Raw genomic sequence first — 15,331 nt, forward strand, 5'->3', positions numbered from 1 at the left:
AGATCTCTGAGGGGATGTCTCTGGCCATTAAAAAAAAAAAAAAATGTATCCTGGATTTGCTGGCTGGGGTAATTTACTTTCTATGAGATCAGAGAAAAAGCTGATCTTGTTAAAAGGCTTTAGCTATTATCCCCCAGAGATAGAATAATATGTAAACAGCATAAAATGCTGACATGTGAGGTGTCCATTTGCACACATGGTCATGTTTTCCTATGATATTTAGAAGCAGGGTTAGACTGACCCTGGCATTCACTTAACAGCCTTTGTTCTAATTTCTTCCACAATGAGTTTTGTTCCAACTTTCTGGTCATTTCTACTTTGGGAGGTGGCCAAGGTCCAGGCAGTACCTGTGGTCACGCCAAGGCTCTGCGCCCCTCCACCCCGGGGGCTTGGTCTGCCTCTTGGAGTGCATGCATTCTGACAGATGCAGTACATGCAGGGGGCAGACCCCATAGTCTGAGGAGATGGGCGCCTCCTGCACGGGATCTCATTTTTCTCCATCTGTACAAACATTTGGGGCCTTGGGCTTTGTGATTCACACGATGACTATCCATCTGCCCATTTACTCCAGAAAGGAAGAAGGATTTCTTCACACACAGTTGGCCCAGATTCAGACGTGAGCTGAGTCATCCTGTCACATATTCGGGAGCCACCTGTCTGACCCATACACTGTAGTAGATCTCCATAATAATAAGGCTTCCCATTACAGGAAGATGAGGATTACTTGTGTACTACCCTCTACACTCCCAAACCAACCTGAAATTCCCAGCCTGGGCCAGTAATGGGATAGGTCAGGGCTGGCCGATGTTGTAGCTCCCGCCCCTTGGTCCCTCCCTACACCTGGCAGACATGCTAACTGATTGATGAACTCTCCTCCTCCGAGCCCAGAAACAAACCCTCACAATCGGTCGGACTTGGCACCAGAGGTGAAAGCATATTGATACCTGAAGGTTAGATTGGGAAGACGTGGTTATTTTCTGGGTGAGGAGTGTAGTCTCCTGAAGGCTACTTTTATTTGCTTGTATATATAATGATTTATTGGGGGTTGGGGTGGGGAGCTTGGAGGAACTCAGAAGGTAATACATACACACACTGCGTCCAAAATTCAAAAGGTATAAAAGAAATGTGAGATTTTTCTTTCCCACCTCTGTTTCCCTCCGTGGAGGCAATCCATATCATTGGGCTTTTTGTGTGTGTGTTTGTTCACACACACACACACACACACACACACACACACACACACACACACACACAGAGGCTGTATTAGCTTACCAAGGCTGCTGCAGGCTAGAAGTCTAAGAACAAGGTGTTGATAGGGTTGGTTCCTTCTGAAGGCTGTGAGAGAGGGTATGTCCCATGCCTGTTGCCTAGCTTCTGGTGTCTTGCTGGCAATCCTTGACATTCCTTGGCCTGTAGGTGCATCACCCAATCTCTGCCTTTGTGTTCACGTGGCGTTCTCACTCTGTGCATGTGTATCCAAATATCACCTTTTTATAGGGATACCAGTCATATTTAATTAGGGTCCAACCTCATGGCCTTATTTTAATTAACTACCTCTGTAAAGACCTTATCTTCCAAGTAAGATCATATTTGGAGGTACTGGGCATTAGGTCCTCAACGTAAGAATTTGGGGATGACATAATTCAACACATGTAACACGCATTTAGGTATATGCAGATTTTTAAGTAAATGACAGCATGCTGTAAACACTCTTCTGCATCTTGCTTTCTTTAATATTCTTGGGAATATTTCTGTATCGATACATAGAGACCTTCCTTTTTAATGGCTACGTAGGGCTGCATCACTTGGGGATGTAGTTATTTATTTATTCAACATCTCCTAGTGATGGACATTAAGCTCCTTTCAATCTTTTGCTACTACAACAAGTTTTCCCTGAATGTCCTTGAACATGTCCTTTCACACTTTGAATGCAAATGTAGCAGTAATAGAGATTCTTAGACAATTCAAAGGGTAAGTGCACTTTGATTTCAATATGCGTGTAAACTGCTCTTCATTGCCAAGAGAAAAGGCAGAGAAGAGGGGTTTATCTGCTTAGCTAATTGCCACAATGGATCCCTTTCGGGGTTAAAATACAGGACTAGAAAGAGCCCACAGAAGGGGGGAGGAGGACCTTTCTAAAACTGGCACTTGTGAACCCCCAGCTGGAAATGACATCCTTAGTCTGTGCCATGGACAGGCACTTCTGAGTCTGCAGTAAGACTATCTCCTCCCTCTGAGCCCAGAGACTGGAGCTGGGTCCAGGGACTCCTGCCTGCCTGAGCTTTCAGTCCAGGGCTCTGGGGGGAGGGGTGAGAGGCTTGGGGGACTGGAGGGTGGAGGGTAGAGCCCCAAACACGGAAGAAGATGCTTCAGCTGAAGACCAGGCCTAGTGTGGTCCAATCGCCTTTATTCTTTCTCCCTGGTACCCTTCCTGTTCAGCTGCTGTGGCATGCTAAACCTCCAGTTGCATTTTGGCCAGGAATCCCCATTCCGATGAGGTCTCTAACCTTGCTGAGGGTGTGAGGGCATCTGCAATGAGTCATCGGACAACGGCATGGCCCAGCTTTTCAACATAACTGCTAGCTGGAAACTTGTAAGCCCTCCCTCAGTTTTTGCTTATATGTGGGAGCCTGACTCATGGAGGTGAACTTGTCCGGGCTCTTTGTAGCCCTCTCCTCACAGAATCACAGGGTTTTCAGTATTGTCAGGTAATCCAGAAGCTTGTCCTTTGTTGTTGGAGAAGCTGAAGCCCAAAGAAGTGACATGGGTGAGACCCATTCAACACCCACCCACTGGGGCCCAGGCGCAATGCTAAATCCTGGGGTTGCAGGTATGATTAAGACAGACTTGACCCCTCCTCTCCTCACAGCCCTGTAGAGAAGACAGCCACGAACAAATGATTTGCATTAGTCAAATGTGCACAAATAAAGAAATGAACAAAAATGAAAGATGTGAGAGTTGTGAAGGAGACATTCCTGGTGCCAGAAGGGTGTATGGGGTCAGGGACAGCTCCAAGCAGGAGGCAACATTTAAGCTGTGACTCAAAGAAGGCTCCATCTGTGAAGAACAGAGCTGCTGAAAGGGCCTTGTCCCATGGTCATCCTGTCGGGACCAACAAAGTAGGACAGAAACCATTCCTCTCACAGGCCACTGCAGACTTCAACCATAAAGGAGAAAATTCCCTCTGAAGACAGTTGGCTGCTTCCACTGCAGAAGCCTTCTATAGGGAATTTGCTGGCCTAGGAAGAGTTTGGAAGATTCTTTCAGGATGAATAAAGGATTGTTTGCTGCAGGATGGAGCGCTCATGCCTCCCTTCTGGGAAGGGACTTAGAGTACCTTGCCTCTACCTTATTGTTAAAAAAGAAAGCAACCAGGTTTGTTTGGAGGTGGGAGGCCACAGCCAGGCAAAACAGCTGCTAACTCTTCAGGCCCAGCTGATGCTTCCCACCTGACAGATGAGGGCCTGCTGGCCTCCACCCTGGGCCAGGGCGGGAACAGCGCCGGAGGGGAGTTTTTCTCTGTGCTCTGTCAGCCTGACCTTCCTTGGGCCCTGTTTTGTTTTGTGCCACCCATAATTACCTGATTTATGTATTTCTGGTAAATATGAGTGTAGCTCGGAGCCATTAAAGACATTAGTACCGGTCTGAGACCCAGGATGTCTGGAGTTGAGCTCGAGCAGGACCGCTGCCCAGGTCAGCGACCCAGCGAGTGTCCCACGGGCCTCTGTTGCTGGATTCTTTGAGTGTGGAGATGTGGGAAAGGAACTTGGCAGGCAGTAATCTGACCTGGTAACTGTCATCCATGAACACTAAAGGGAGAACTTACTTGACTCCCTTTCACTTTAGCACCCTGTGAAGCTGGTACGATGGGCTCCGTTTTACAGATGAGAAGACTGAGGCACAGAATGATTCGTCCAAGTTCACAAAGCCTGTAACTGCTGGAGCTGGTGTTTGAACCCAGATCTTCAGACACCTGACCTTCCTTATAAACAGTTGTCTAGGGCCAAATGCCCAACAGAAAATCAATCTAATAACACAGTAGTTTTGTCCTTCTCTACCCCTTCTTTCTCGTCAAGGTACTTGTTTCACTGCCCAGCAGGACCAAATTAAGGGTGTAGGCAGAAATGGAGAGAGCAGCCTTTCTGTTTGTTTTACAACTAACCCAGGGTAAGAGTGACTAAAGGGAAAGATGTTTGGGGTGGGGGTGGGGGGATGGGAAATGCAGTGGGGATTTTGTTGTTTCCAGAACAGTCATCTAACTTTGATCAGGGAGGGGCGGGTCTAGGGTCTCAATCTTATCCCTCATCAACATATGTGAAACTATAACTGCTGGTGGACCCCTAATCCGGAGATGTCCGTAAACTGTTTTAGGGACAGTTTCCTAGCTTTTCATCCACAAAAGCCCTTCCGAGCACTCCTGATCTTAAGATGGTGTGTGCCAGCGTGAGGAGGTGCAAGGGATTTGGTGAGATCTCTGCTCTTCAACCCAGCTCTTCAGCTGTGTTTGAAACAAAGACGTGGTCCAAGTGCCAGAATCTCTGCCTGGATAAAAATAGACTAGTCTTTCGAGCTGATGGCTATGGCTGAATCCTTGAGCATGAAAGCAGCAGACTGAAAAAACTCCCCACTCATACCCGCACCCGGTGGATAGCAGAGGGCACGGGAACAGAAATGCCCCAGGCCCACGGAGGACTTTTATTTTATGTTGCTCATCTGTTTCATGGGTTACTCGGGCACTCTGCTGCCCCTTCTTAACGCTTCTCTGAACCAACGCAAGTCAGACCTTGGCCGAATTTATTCGCTCTCCAGGTCTTAGTTCCTTATTGATAAATGGAGTGATTGAATTAGAGCCTTTCTGAGATCATACGCATTTCAAAATCTATGATTCCTCTTCATTGACTGTATGGGACCAGGGCAGAGATGGGGAGTGGGGATGGGGTGGGAGGGGACGGTAGGAGCAGTGTGCCTGGGGCCACCAATAAGGAGATACATTGTCTATAGAGAAGTCAAACAGCTAAGAGCTGGTGTGCTTTTTTACTGAGCTGGCAATTCTAAACCAGGTCATGATAAAATATTCCTCCCTGCAAGGTGTTCTGTTGGTATGCCTTCTTTTGGTATGCCACTGAATGAGACTTTTTTTTTTTTTAAGATGAACCAGTTTTCAAGGTAGAAATAGAGACACAGATGTAGAGAACAAACGTATGGACACCAAGGGGGGAAAGCGGGGGGCGGGGGTGGTGGTGGTGTGATGAATTGGGAGATTGGGATTGACATGTGTACACTGATGTGTATAAAATAGATAACTAATTTAAAAAAAGATATTTTTTGATGTGAACCATTTTTAAAGTCTTTATTGAATTTGTTACAATATTGCTTCTGTTTTATGTTTTTGGTTGTTTTTTTTTTTGGCCAAGAGTCATGTGGGATCTTAGCTCCCTGACTAGGGATCAAACCCTCACCCCGTGAATTGGAAGGTGAACTCTTAACCACTGGACTGCCAGGGAAGTCCCTGAATGAGACTCTTTTGGCTGGTAGTGATAGAAACCAAACTCAGAATGGCTTAAATAAGAAAGGATTTTGTTGGCCCACAGAAGTGAAGAGACCAGGAGATGCAATTGCATTCAGAAATGGTTGTATCCAGATGCACAATGACGTCATCAGAGAGCTGCCCCCTCTGTCTCTTCCCTCAGCTTTATTTCATTTTCAGGCAGGGTTTCTCACAGTACCAACATAGCCACCAGGTGGGCATAGCTCCAGGTGGGCATTCTATCAGCTAAAGTACCTCAGAGAGTCCCTCTGTCCCCAAAATTTCAGCAAAACTTCTAGGCTTTACCCTGGACCAACTTGGTTCCCATGACCACCTCTAATCTACTTGGATGGAATATGCTGACTCATCATCTGCCTAGTCAAGCTCAGGGGCAAGGTCAGCACGTGAACTGAGAATGATAGAGGGTCCTTTCTCCCAAAGAATATGGAGGGAGTGTTACTAGAAGAACGGTAAACAGATGTTCAGCACCAAAGCAGTAACTGTTCATCATATGTTCCTGTCCCCAAAGATGGGCTCATATTATTCCTCTGGCATATCCCCCCTCCCCCACCCACTTCCTTCCCTGTCTTCCTCCCAGAGCTGAAGATTCCACCTCCTACTCCAGTGAGGTCTTCCAGCTCACAGTAGCCCATCTTCCTGTCAACTCCAAAGAATTATTGTGCATGCCTGTCACTCTGATACTTAACTAAGATCAACTGTTTATTTGTTGTTCATTGTAAAAGTAACATGTGTCTATTTTAGAAAAATAGAGAAGAAACAAAAATATTATCTGTGGCTTGCCTTCTTAGTGGCAGGGCATCCAGGATGGCATTATCATAGAACAGGACCAGTCTACCTTATATGAGAGCAGCCTGCCTTCTCCCAATTCTTCCAGCTAATAAGAGGACTATTTTAATGCTTTATCAGCCAGAGAACAGGTGCCTTTCCTCTCCTAGTTTCACGTACAGTTTACATGAAAGTAAAGCTGATTTGGGATGGATTTATTGTGAATGGTAATAACGGCTAGCATCCATTAAATATTCAGTATACTGACCATTCACCTATGTTTTATTATTGAATCCTCACAAAAACATTGTGAGGTAGGAACTGTGGTTTCTCCATTTGGCAGATAAGGAAACAGACGTCCAGAGGTTAAGCAACTTGTCCAAGATGACATACCTAGTAAATGGTAGAGACAGGATTTGAACCCAGGCCTGTCTCCAAATCCTGTGCTCTTAAGCCCAAGTTACACTCTACATACTGCCTGACTCGTACTACTTGATTGGTAATATTAATGGTGGTCTGCCTAATTGCTGATAGCTTTCCAATGAAGTCATTTCGGGTATGCTCAGGTGACTGTAATTATATGGAACTCAAATCAAAAGCAGCACCCCTCCCCCCCCGTCCTTCCCCGGAAAAAAAAAATCCTTCAAAAAGAGCACATATTCCATTATATTATAGATTCAGCCATTCATTACTCTATCCATTCCTTCACCAAATATTCATTTACTGGGTGCTTTGTAATAGCGCGATTGACTCTGAAGCGTCCCTTCCACCCATTGATTAGGCTTTAAGACAGTCATGATTAGTCAGCTCTCTCTTGCTACTGATTGGTTGAAGGGTAGGCAGGCCCAAGCCAGTTTGGGCCAATGAGAAGTAAGTATGGGCTCTTAAAGGCCGTCTGGAAGGAAGCCCTGCGTCTCTGCCGCAGGCAAACGGGTGGCCGGCGCCATGTTGCAGACCGAGGGAGAAACCCATCTCGGCCTGAGGCGGACGTGTGCAGAGGTGAGTGCTGCCAGAAGCCGATTTTGAGCTTCAACATCGTACTCTCTGAGGTACGGCTTTTTTTTATTGTAGTATTGCTTAAGCTGGTTTGAGTCGAGTTTTTAGCACTTGTGGCCCAGCTTTTTAAGTACCCGCCCAGGTGTGTAGGGTGTCTGCCTCACACTGGCTCGGCAGGCGTTCAGCCGCAGCCGGGCCTGCCTAGTGATAAGTCTGTATAGCCGCTCAAGCTGCTCATCTCCTGAGCCTGACTGGACGTTCCCCGAGGGCAAGGACACCCTAATTCTTTTTGGCACCCTGGATGCACGTGCTGGAAAACTGCCGTGGAAAACCTTTGTGGAGTGTGTGTGTGTGTGTGTGTGTCTGGGTTTACCTCTGATACCAGTGACAGGTTCAGGGAGGGGATTTATGTTTTCGAGTATCTGCTTTCTGTTCCAGCTGTTTTCCATATACAGAAGCTAATTTCTTCCTTGAGCAAATCCCGAGTCAGCTGTGGTGATGATTACGTGTTTTATCGATGAAGAGCCTAAAGCCTAGACGAGTTTTAAGCTCACGTAACTTGTAGGTGGTGGAGGTGAGAGCCTGCTGTCTGTTCACGCTACACAGTTATCACAGGATACTGTAGTGCAGCCTATAGGTGGTGGCCCCAAACCAGAGGAAACCCTTTTCACTACAGGTATAATCTATTAACGAAACACCTAGGATTTGCCCTCTGCTCTCTCTCTTTTTGTGTTTGTACGGGAGGTCCATTGTAAACACGTGTGGCCAGCTTGTCCCTAGAACCTGAGAACAAATGACTTCATTTTAATCCTTTATCATGGGGTCAAAAGAGAATAATCAGTCCCTTCCTGTGGGCAGCCTGGCTAATAAAGTATTTAACTTATCCAAGCTCATCCTTTGCCCCAGATGCAAAAATGATGGTAGACGTCTATTGTACAGTATTTCTTTGTACTTATTTAATTTGCTCTTGGAAGAGTGACTATAGTCAGTATGTGCTTTAAAAGGGAACTTGAGGGCTTCCCTGGTGGCGCAGGGGTTGAGAGTCCGCCTGCCGATGCAGGGGACGCGGGTTTGTGCCCCGGTTTGGGAAGATTCCACATGCCGTGGAGCGGCTGGGCCCGTGAGCCATGGCCGCTGAGCCTGCGCGTCAGGAGCCTGTGCTCCGCAACGGAAGAGGCCACAACAGTGAGAGGCCCGCGTACCGCAAAGAAAAAAAAAGAAAAAGGGAACGTGAAAAATCCCTCTAAAAGTTCTCTTCCTCTACTGCTTTCGTAAGTAGAGATATAAGAGGGATATGTTATATTTTTTTAAATTCCCATTTTACAGTGGCTTAAGGTCATTATTTTAGATTGGATTTCATCAAATATTAGTTTAAGAAATGTTACTAATAAAATGCTAATCACTGTGCTAAGCTCTGGGGGTAGGTGATCAACACAAACGTAGGCCTTTGCTGTGAAGCACATGTAATCTGTGGTACTACAAGCTTGGTTTGAGTGTCTGTGTTGACTATAAGAGCCCCTGATAGCATCCTACAATTTTGGATTTGGAGTGTAAACACTAAGGGCATAATCCTTTTTCTTTAAAAATGGAGTGCTAAAAGCTGTTGTCGGTGAATTTTAATGTTCTGGGTAATTGGCCCTTTATTGACCCTCATTATAATTGAAGGTCAACCTCTGCTGTAGTCAACAGCTCTTTTCCAGATTATTGAATATCATTGGTGATATTAATTACTATGCTTGGGACAAATTTCTTCCCATCTACCCATAACTGGTAGGGGAAATGGGTCCTTTTAGGATCATATTTATTACAGTGCCTTATTCCCATGTTGTAGACACAGAACACAGTTTCTTACAAAACACTTAGTCAGGAATTTAGTATATTCTGGAAACATTCGTATTCAAGGTAAAAATAATGCTGAGACTTTCTTCCTGTAGTTCTGAAGACCAAAAGATGGATCTGGCTAGAGCAAGAAGTGCTTGGGAAAAATATTTTCTCAGCTCTGTACTTAAATGTGTATTTATTGATGAATTCTTGGAACACATCAACCATAAGAGGTTTCAGCAAAATCCAGCCTTTCAGCTGAATCTCTGGCAGCTTTGTACATGAGAGGTGGTGTCATATCAGCTTTCTGGTTCATGTTTGTGATTTGACAGTGTCTGTCTTTGATACTTGGCCACAAGAAGGTATGTAATTTGTGATATATTTAAGTGGGAAACAGCTGAACTGTTCATGGCCCCCAGGTCACAGAGACTGTGCCTTGTTTAATCAGATGTATCACCCTGCTCTGATGCACTGTATCTTTCAAAGTGTACAATTCAGTGATTTTTAGTATATTCACAAAGTTCTGCAATCATTAGCACTAATTCCAGAACATTGTTATCACCTGAAAAAGAAACGTTATGGCCATTAGCAGTTATTTCCTCTCTCCCTGCTTCCCTTGCTCTGGCAACAGCTCATCTACTCTCTGTCTCTATGGATTGCCTACTCTGGATATCTCTTATAAATGGAATCATACAATATGTGGTCTTATGTGACTGGTTTCTTTTACTTCACATGCATTTAAGGTTTGTCCATGTTGTAGCATGTAACAGTACTTCGTTCTTTTTTTATGGCTGAATAATGCTACATTGTATGCATATATTACATTTTATTTATCCACTCATCAGTTGATGGACATTTGGGTGTTTACACCTTTTGGCTATTGTGAATAATGCTGCTGTGAACATTCATATACAAGTTTTTGTGTAAGAAAAACTATTTTGTAAGAAAAAGTATTCTCTTGAATATATACCTAGGAGTGGAATATCGGGGACATACAGTAATTCTAGGTTTAACTATGTGAGGAAGTGCACTGTGTTTTACACAGTGGGTGCACCACTTTACATTTCCAACAGCAGTGTATAGGGATACCAGTTTTTCCACATCCTTGCCAACACTTTTTATTGTCTGTCTTTTTAATTGTAACAATCCTGGAGGATGCTGACACACTGTATTTCCATGGTAGAAAGTATATTTTCACATTTTTAGGATTAGAGGTCTGTTCACTACAAAATCAGCATTTTAATCTAAATCTTTGTCTTATTTTTGACCTCCTGAAGCCTGCAATTTGAATAATTCCACTGTTGTGTTATTTGCTTTCATGTACAGATTAATCTTTGAAAATTCTTAATTATAGCTTGAGATTTGCCAGCTCTCTTGTGGACTTTATTGAAAGTACCAGCTATACTTGAAAAAGCTCATAATTTAGATAAAAATTATTTTTAGTCTTTTGACTACATTCCCTTGCCCCAGTCCGTTTTTAATGCTTCAGACTGTTATATAATGTTATTGAAATAACTGCTAAACACAGATTTTCAAAGGCATTACTAAACACATGCAGTAACAAAACTTTCTTCTTTGCTTTATAAGTCACCCTCGCCGTTGACTTTGAAGGTATTTCCAAATTATTTATTGACATTGTACATTAAGCTCTTTCTTCAAGGAGGGCTCTGTGAGCCAGAAAAATAGTAAATTTTTCCTACCCTCATAACAAATTTTTAAGTGTACAATACAATATGGTTAACTAGGCACAGTGTTGTTCAGCAGATCTTCATCTTGCATAACTGAAATTTTATGCCTATCGATTAGCAACTTCCTGACCTTAACCTCCTCCCCCCAGCCCCTGGCAAGCAACATTCCATTCTGTGATTCTATGAGTTTGACTATTTTAGATGTCTCATGTAAGTGGTATCATGCATTATTTATTATTCTATGACTGGCTTACTTCCCTTAGCATAATGTCCTCTGGGTTCATCTATGTTGTTGCATATTGCAGAATTTTCTTCTCTTTAATGCCTAAATAACATTCCATTGTATATGTATACCACATTTTCTTTATCTCTTCATCCCCTGATGGACATTTACATTGTTTCCACATCTTGGCTGTTGTGAATAGTGGCTGCTGTGAACTTGGGGGTGCAGATATCTCTTCAAGATCCTGATTTCCATTCTTTTGGATATATACCCAGAAGTGAGATTGCTGGATCATATGGTACTTAAGTTTTTAATTTTTTGAGGAGGCTCCATGCTGTTTTCCATAGCAACTCCACCATTTTGCATTCCTACCAACAGTATACAAGGGTTCCTGTTTACCCACATCCTCACCAACACTTGTTGTATTTTGACTTTTTGGTAATAGCCATCCTAACAGGTAGAAGGTTTGTGGTCTTAATTTGTGTTTCCCTAATGATGAGTGAAGCTGAGCCATCTTTTCATATTCATGTGGGCCATTTGTGCATCTTCTTTGGAGAAATGCCTATTTAAGTCTTCAGCCCATTTTTTTTTTAATTGGGGTATAGTTGTTTTACAATGTTGTGTTAGTTTCTACTGCACAGCAAAGTGGAGTTTCCTGTGCTATAGAGCAGATTCTCATTAGCTATCTAGTTTATACATATTAGTGTATATATTAATCCCAATCTCCCATTTCATCCCACCACCCCTTTACCTGCTTGGTGTCCATACGTTTGTTCTCTACATCTGTGTCTCTATTTCTGCCTTGAAAACCCGTTCATCTCTACCATTTTTTTAGATTCCACAAATATGCATTAATATACAATATTTGTTTTTCTCTTTCTGACTTACTTCACTCCGTATGACAGTCTCTAGGTCCATCCACGTCTCTGCAAATGACCCAATTTCGTTCCTTTTTATGGCTGAGTAATATTCCATTGTATATATGTACCACATCTTCTTTATCCATTCATCTGTCAGTGGACATTTAGGTTGCTCCTGTGACCTGGCTATTGTAAATAGTGCTGCAGTGAACATTGGGGTGCATGTGTCTTTTTGAATTATGGTTTTCTCTGGGTATATGCCCAGTAGTGGGATTGCTGGGTCATATGGTAATTCTATTTTTAGTTTTTTAAGGAACCTCCATCCTGTTCTCCATAGTGGCTGTATAAATTAACATTCCTACCAAAACAATGCAAGAGGGTTCCCTTCTCTCCACACCCTCTGCAGCATTTATTGCTTGTAGATTGTCTAATGATGACCATTCTAACCAGTGTGAGGTCATACCTCATTGTAATTCTGATTTGCATTTCTTTAATAATTAGTGATGTTGAGCATCTTTTCATGTGTTTGTTGGCCATCTGTATGTCTTCTTTGGAGAAATGTCTATTAACTCTTCTGCCCATTTCTGGATTGGGTTGTTTGTTTTTTTCATATTGAGCTGCATGAGCTGTTTGTATATTTTGGAGATTAATCTTTGACCATTTATTCATTTGCAAATATTTTCTCCCATTCTGAGGGTTGTCTTTTCATCTTGTTTATGGTTTCCTTTGCTGTGCAAAAGCTTTTAAGTTTCATTAGGTCCCATTTGTTTATTGTTGTTTTTATTTCCATTACTCTAGGAGGTGAGTCAAAAAAGATCTTGCTGTGATTTATGTTAGAGAGTGTTCTTCCTATGTTTTCCTCTGAGAGTTTTATAGTGTCCGGTCTTACATTTAGGTCTTTAATCCATTTTGAGTTTGTTTTTGTGTGTATGGTGTTAAGAAATCATCTAATTTCATTTTTCTACATGTAGCTCTCCAGTTTCCCCAACATTGTTTGTTGAAGAGACTGTCTTTCCACCATTGTGTACTGTTGCCTCCTTTGTCATAGATTAATTGACCATAGGTGTGTGGGTTTATTTCTGGGCTTTCTCTCCTGTTCCATTGATCTATATTTATTTTTGTGCCAGTACCATACTGTTTTGATGACTGTGGCTTTGTAGTATAATCTGAAGTCAGGGAGCCTTATTCCTCCAGCTCTATTTTTCTTTCTCAAGATTGCTTTTGCTATTGGGAGTCTTTTGTGTCTCCATACAAATTTTAAGATTTTGTAAAATTCATTTTTCAGTGAAAAATGTCATTGGTAAATTGATAGGGATTGCATTTGGATTTGTAGAATGCCTTGGGTAGTATAATCATTTTAACAATATTGATTCTTCCAATCCATGAACACGGTATATCTTTCCATCTCTTTGTGTCTTCTTTGATTTCTTTCACTAGTGTCTTACAGTTTTCTGAGTACAGGTCTTTTACCTGCTTAGGTAAGTTTATTCCTAGGTATTTTATTCTTTTTGTTGCAGTGATGAATGGGATTGTTTCCTTAATTTCTCTTCCTGATCTTTTGTTGTTAGTGTATAGGGAATGCAAGAGATTTCTGTGTGTTCTTATTTATGCAACCTTACCAAATTCATTGATTAGTTCTAGTAGTTTTCTGGTGGCATGTTTAGGATTTTCTATGTATGGTATCATGTCATCTGCAAACAGTGCCAGTTTTACTTCTTCTTTTCCAATTTGTTTTCTTTTATTTCTTTTTCTTCTCTGATTTGGAAGCTAGGACTTCCAAAAACTATGTTGAATAAAAGTGGTGAGAGTGGACATCCTTGCCTTGTTCCTGATCTTAGAGGATATGCTTTCAGCTTTTCACTGTTGAGTATGATGTTAGCTGTAAGTTTGTTGTATATGGACTTTATTGTGTTGAGGTATGTTCCCTCTATGCCCACTATCTGAAGAGTTTTTATCATAAATGGGTGTTGAATTTTGTCAAAAGCTTTTTCTGCATCTATTGAGATGAGCATATGGTTTTTCTTCTTCAATTTGTTAATATGGTGTACACATTGATTGACTTGTGTATATTGAAGAATCCTTGCATCCCTGGGATAAATCCCACTTGATCATGGTGTATGATCCTTTTAATGTGTTGTTGGATTCTGTTTGCTAGTATTTTGTTGAGGATTTTTGCATCTATACTCATCAGTGATATTGGTCTGTAATTTTCTTTTTTTGCTAAACTCATTAGTTCTAGTAGCTTTTTTAAAACTAGTAATTTATTGAGATGAAATTAATAAAACATAAAATTAACCATTTAATTCAGTGGCATTTAGTATATTCTCAGTGTTGTGCAACCACCATCTCTGTCTAGTTCCAAAATATTTTAATAACCCCAATGTAAAACCTTTACTCATAAAGTAATTTCTCCCCATTATTCTCTTCCCCCAGAGCCTGCCAGCCAACAGCCTTCTTTCTATATCAATAGATTTGTCTATCCTAGGTATTTCATGTGAATGAAATTATACAATATATCACCCTTTGTGTCAGCTTTTTTCACTTAATTGGAGGTTCATCCACATGGTAGCATGAATTCGTACTTCATTTCTTTTTATGGCCGAGTACTATTCCATTGTTTATACATACTACAATTTATTTAACCATTCACCCATTGATGGTCATGTGTGCTATTTCCCTCTTTTGGCTGTGGTGGATAGTGCTGCTATTATGAACATGTGTAAATGTATTTGCTCGAGTACCTGTTTTCCATTCTTTTGGGTTTATACCTAGGAGTGGAATTACAGGGTCATGTGGTAATTCTGTGTTTTTGTGTGTGTGTGTGTGTGTGTGTGTGTGTGGTACGCGGCCCTCTCACTGTTGTGGCCTCTCCTGTTGCGGAGCACAGGCTCCAGATGCGCAGCCATGGCTCACAGGCCCAGCCGCTCCGCAGCATGTGGGATCTTCCCGGACCAGGGCACAAACCCGTGTCCCCTGCATCGGCAGGTGGACTTTCAACCACTGCGCCACCAGGGAAGCCCCTGTGTTTAACTTTTTGAAGTCTAGTACCTTTTTTGTAGATTCCCTAGATAGATGATCATGTTGTCTATGAGTAAAGGTAGTTTAACTTGTTCCCGCTAATCTCATTGCATCTTATTCCTTTCTTGCCTAATTGTATTGGCTAAAGCCTCCAGTACAGTGGTAAATGGAAGTTGTAAGAGTATATACATCCCTGTTTTTTTTTTTTTTTACTGAAATTAGGAGGAAAATATTCAGTGTTTTCCCATTAAGTATGATACTAGCAGAAGATGTTTTGTAAATACCCTTTATAAAGTTGAGGAAGTTTCCTTCTATTCCTAGTTTGCTAAGAGTTTGTTTTAAATTAGGAGTGTATGTTGGGTTTTGTCAAATGCTTTGTCTGTATCTATTTGGATAATCATATGGATTTTTC

At 42.1% G+C, this 15,331-nt stretch overlaps 1 long non-coding RNA gene across 1 annotated transcript in view; it reads left to right on the forward strand.

Annotated features, from left to right (window-relative positions):
- Positions 1-7,115: 7,115 nt before the first annotated feature.
- LOC307183544 overlaps positions 7,116-15,331 on the forward strand; it is a 58,782-nt gene continuing 50,566 nt past the window's right edge. Inside the window, exon 1 of the long non-coding RNA XR_013827521.1 lies at positions 7,116-7,312. This is a non-coding gene — a long non-coding RNA (uncharacterized lncRNA). The remainder of the gene's footprint in view (positions 7,313-15,331) is intronic.

This window comes from Stenella coeruleoalba, assembly GCF_951394435.1.
Source record: "Stenella coeruleoalba genome assembly, chromosome: 3".
Lineage (NCBI taxonomy): Eukaryota > Metazoa > Chordata > Mammalia > Artiodactyla > Delphinidae > Stenella > Stenella coeruleoalba.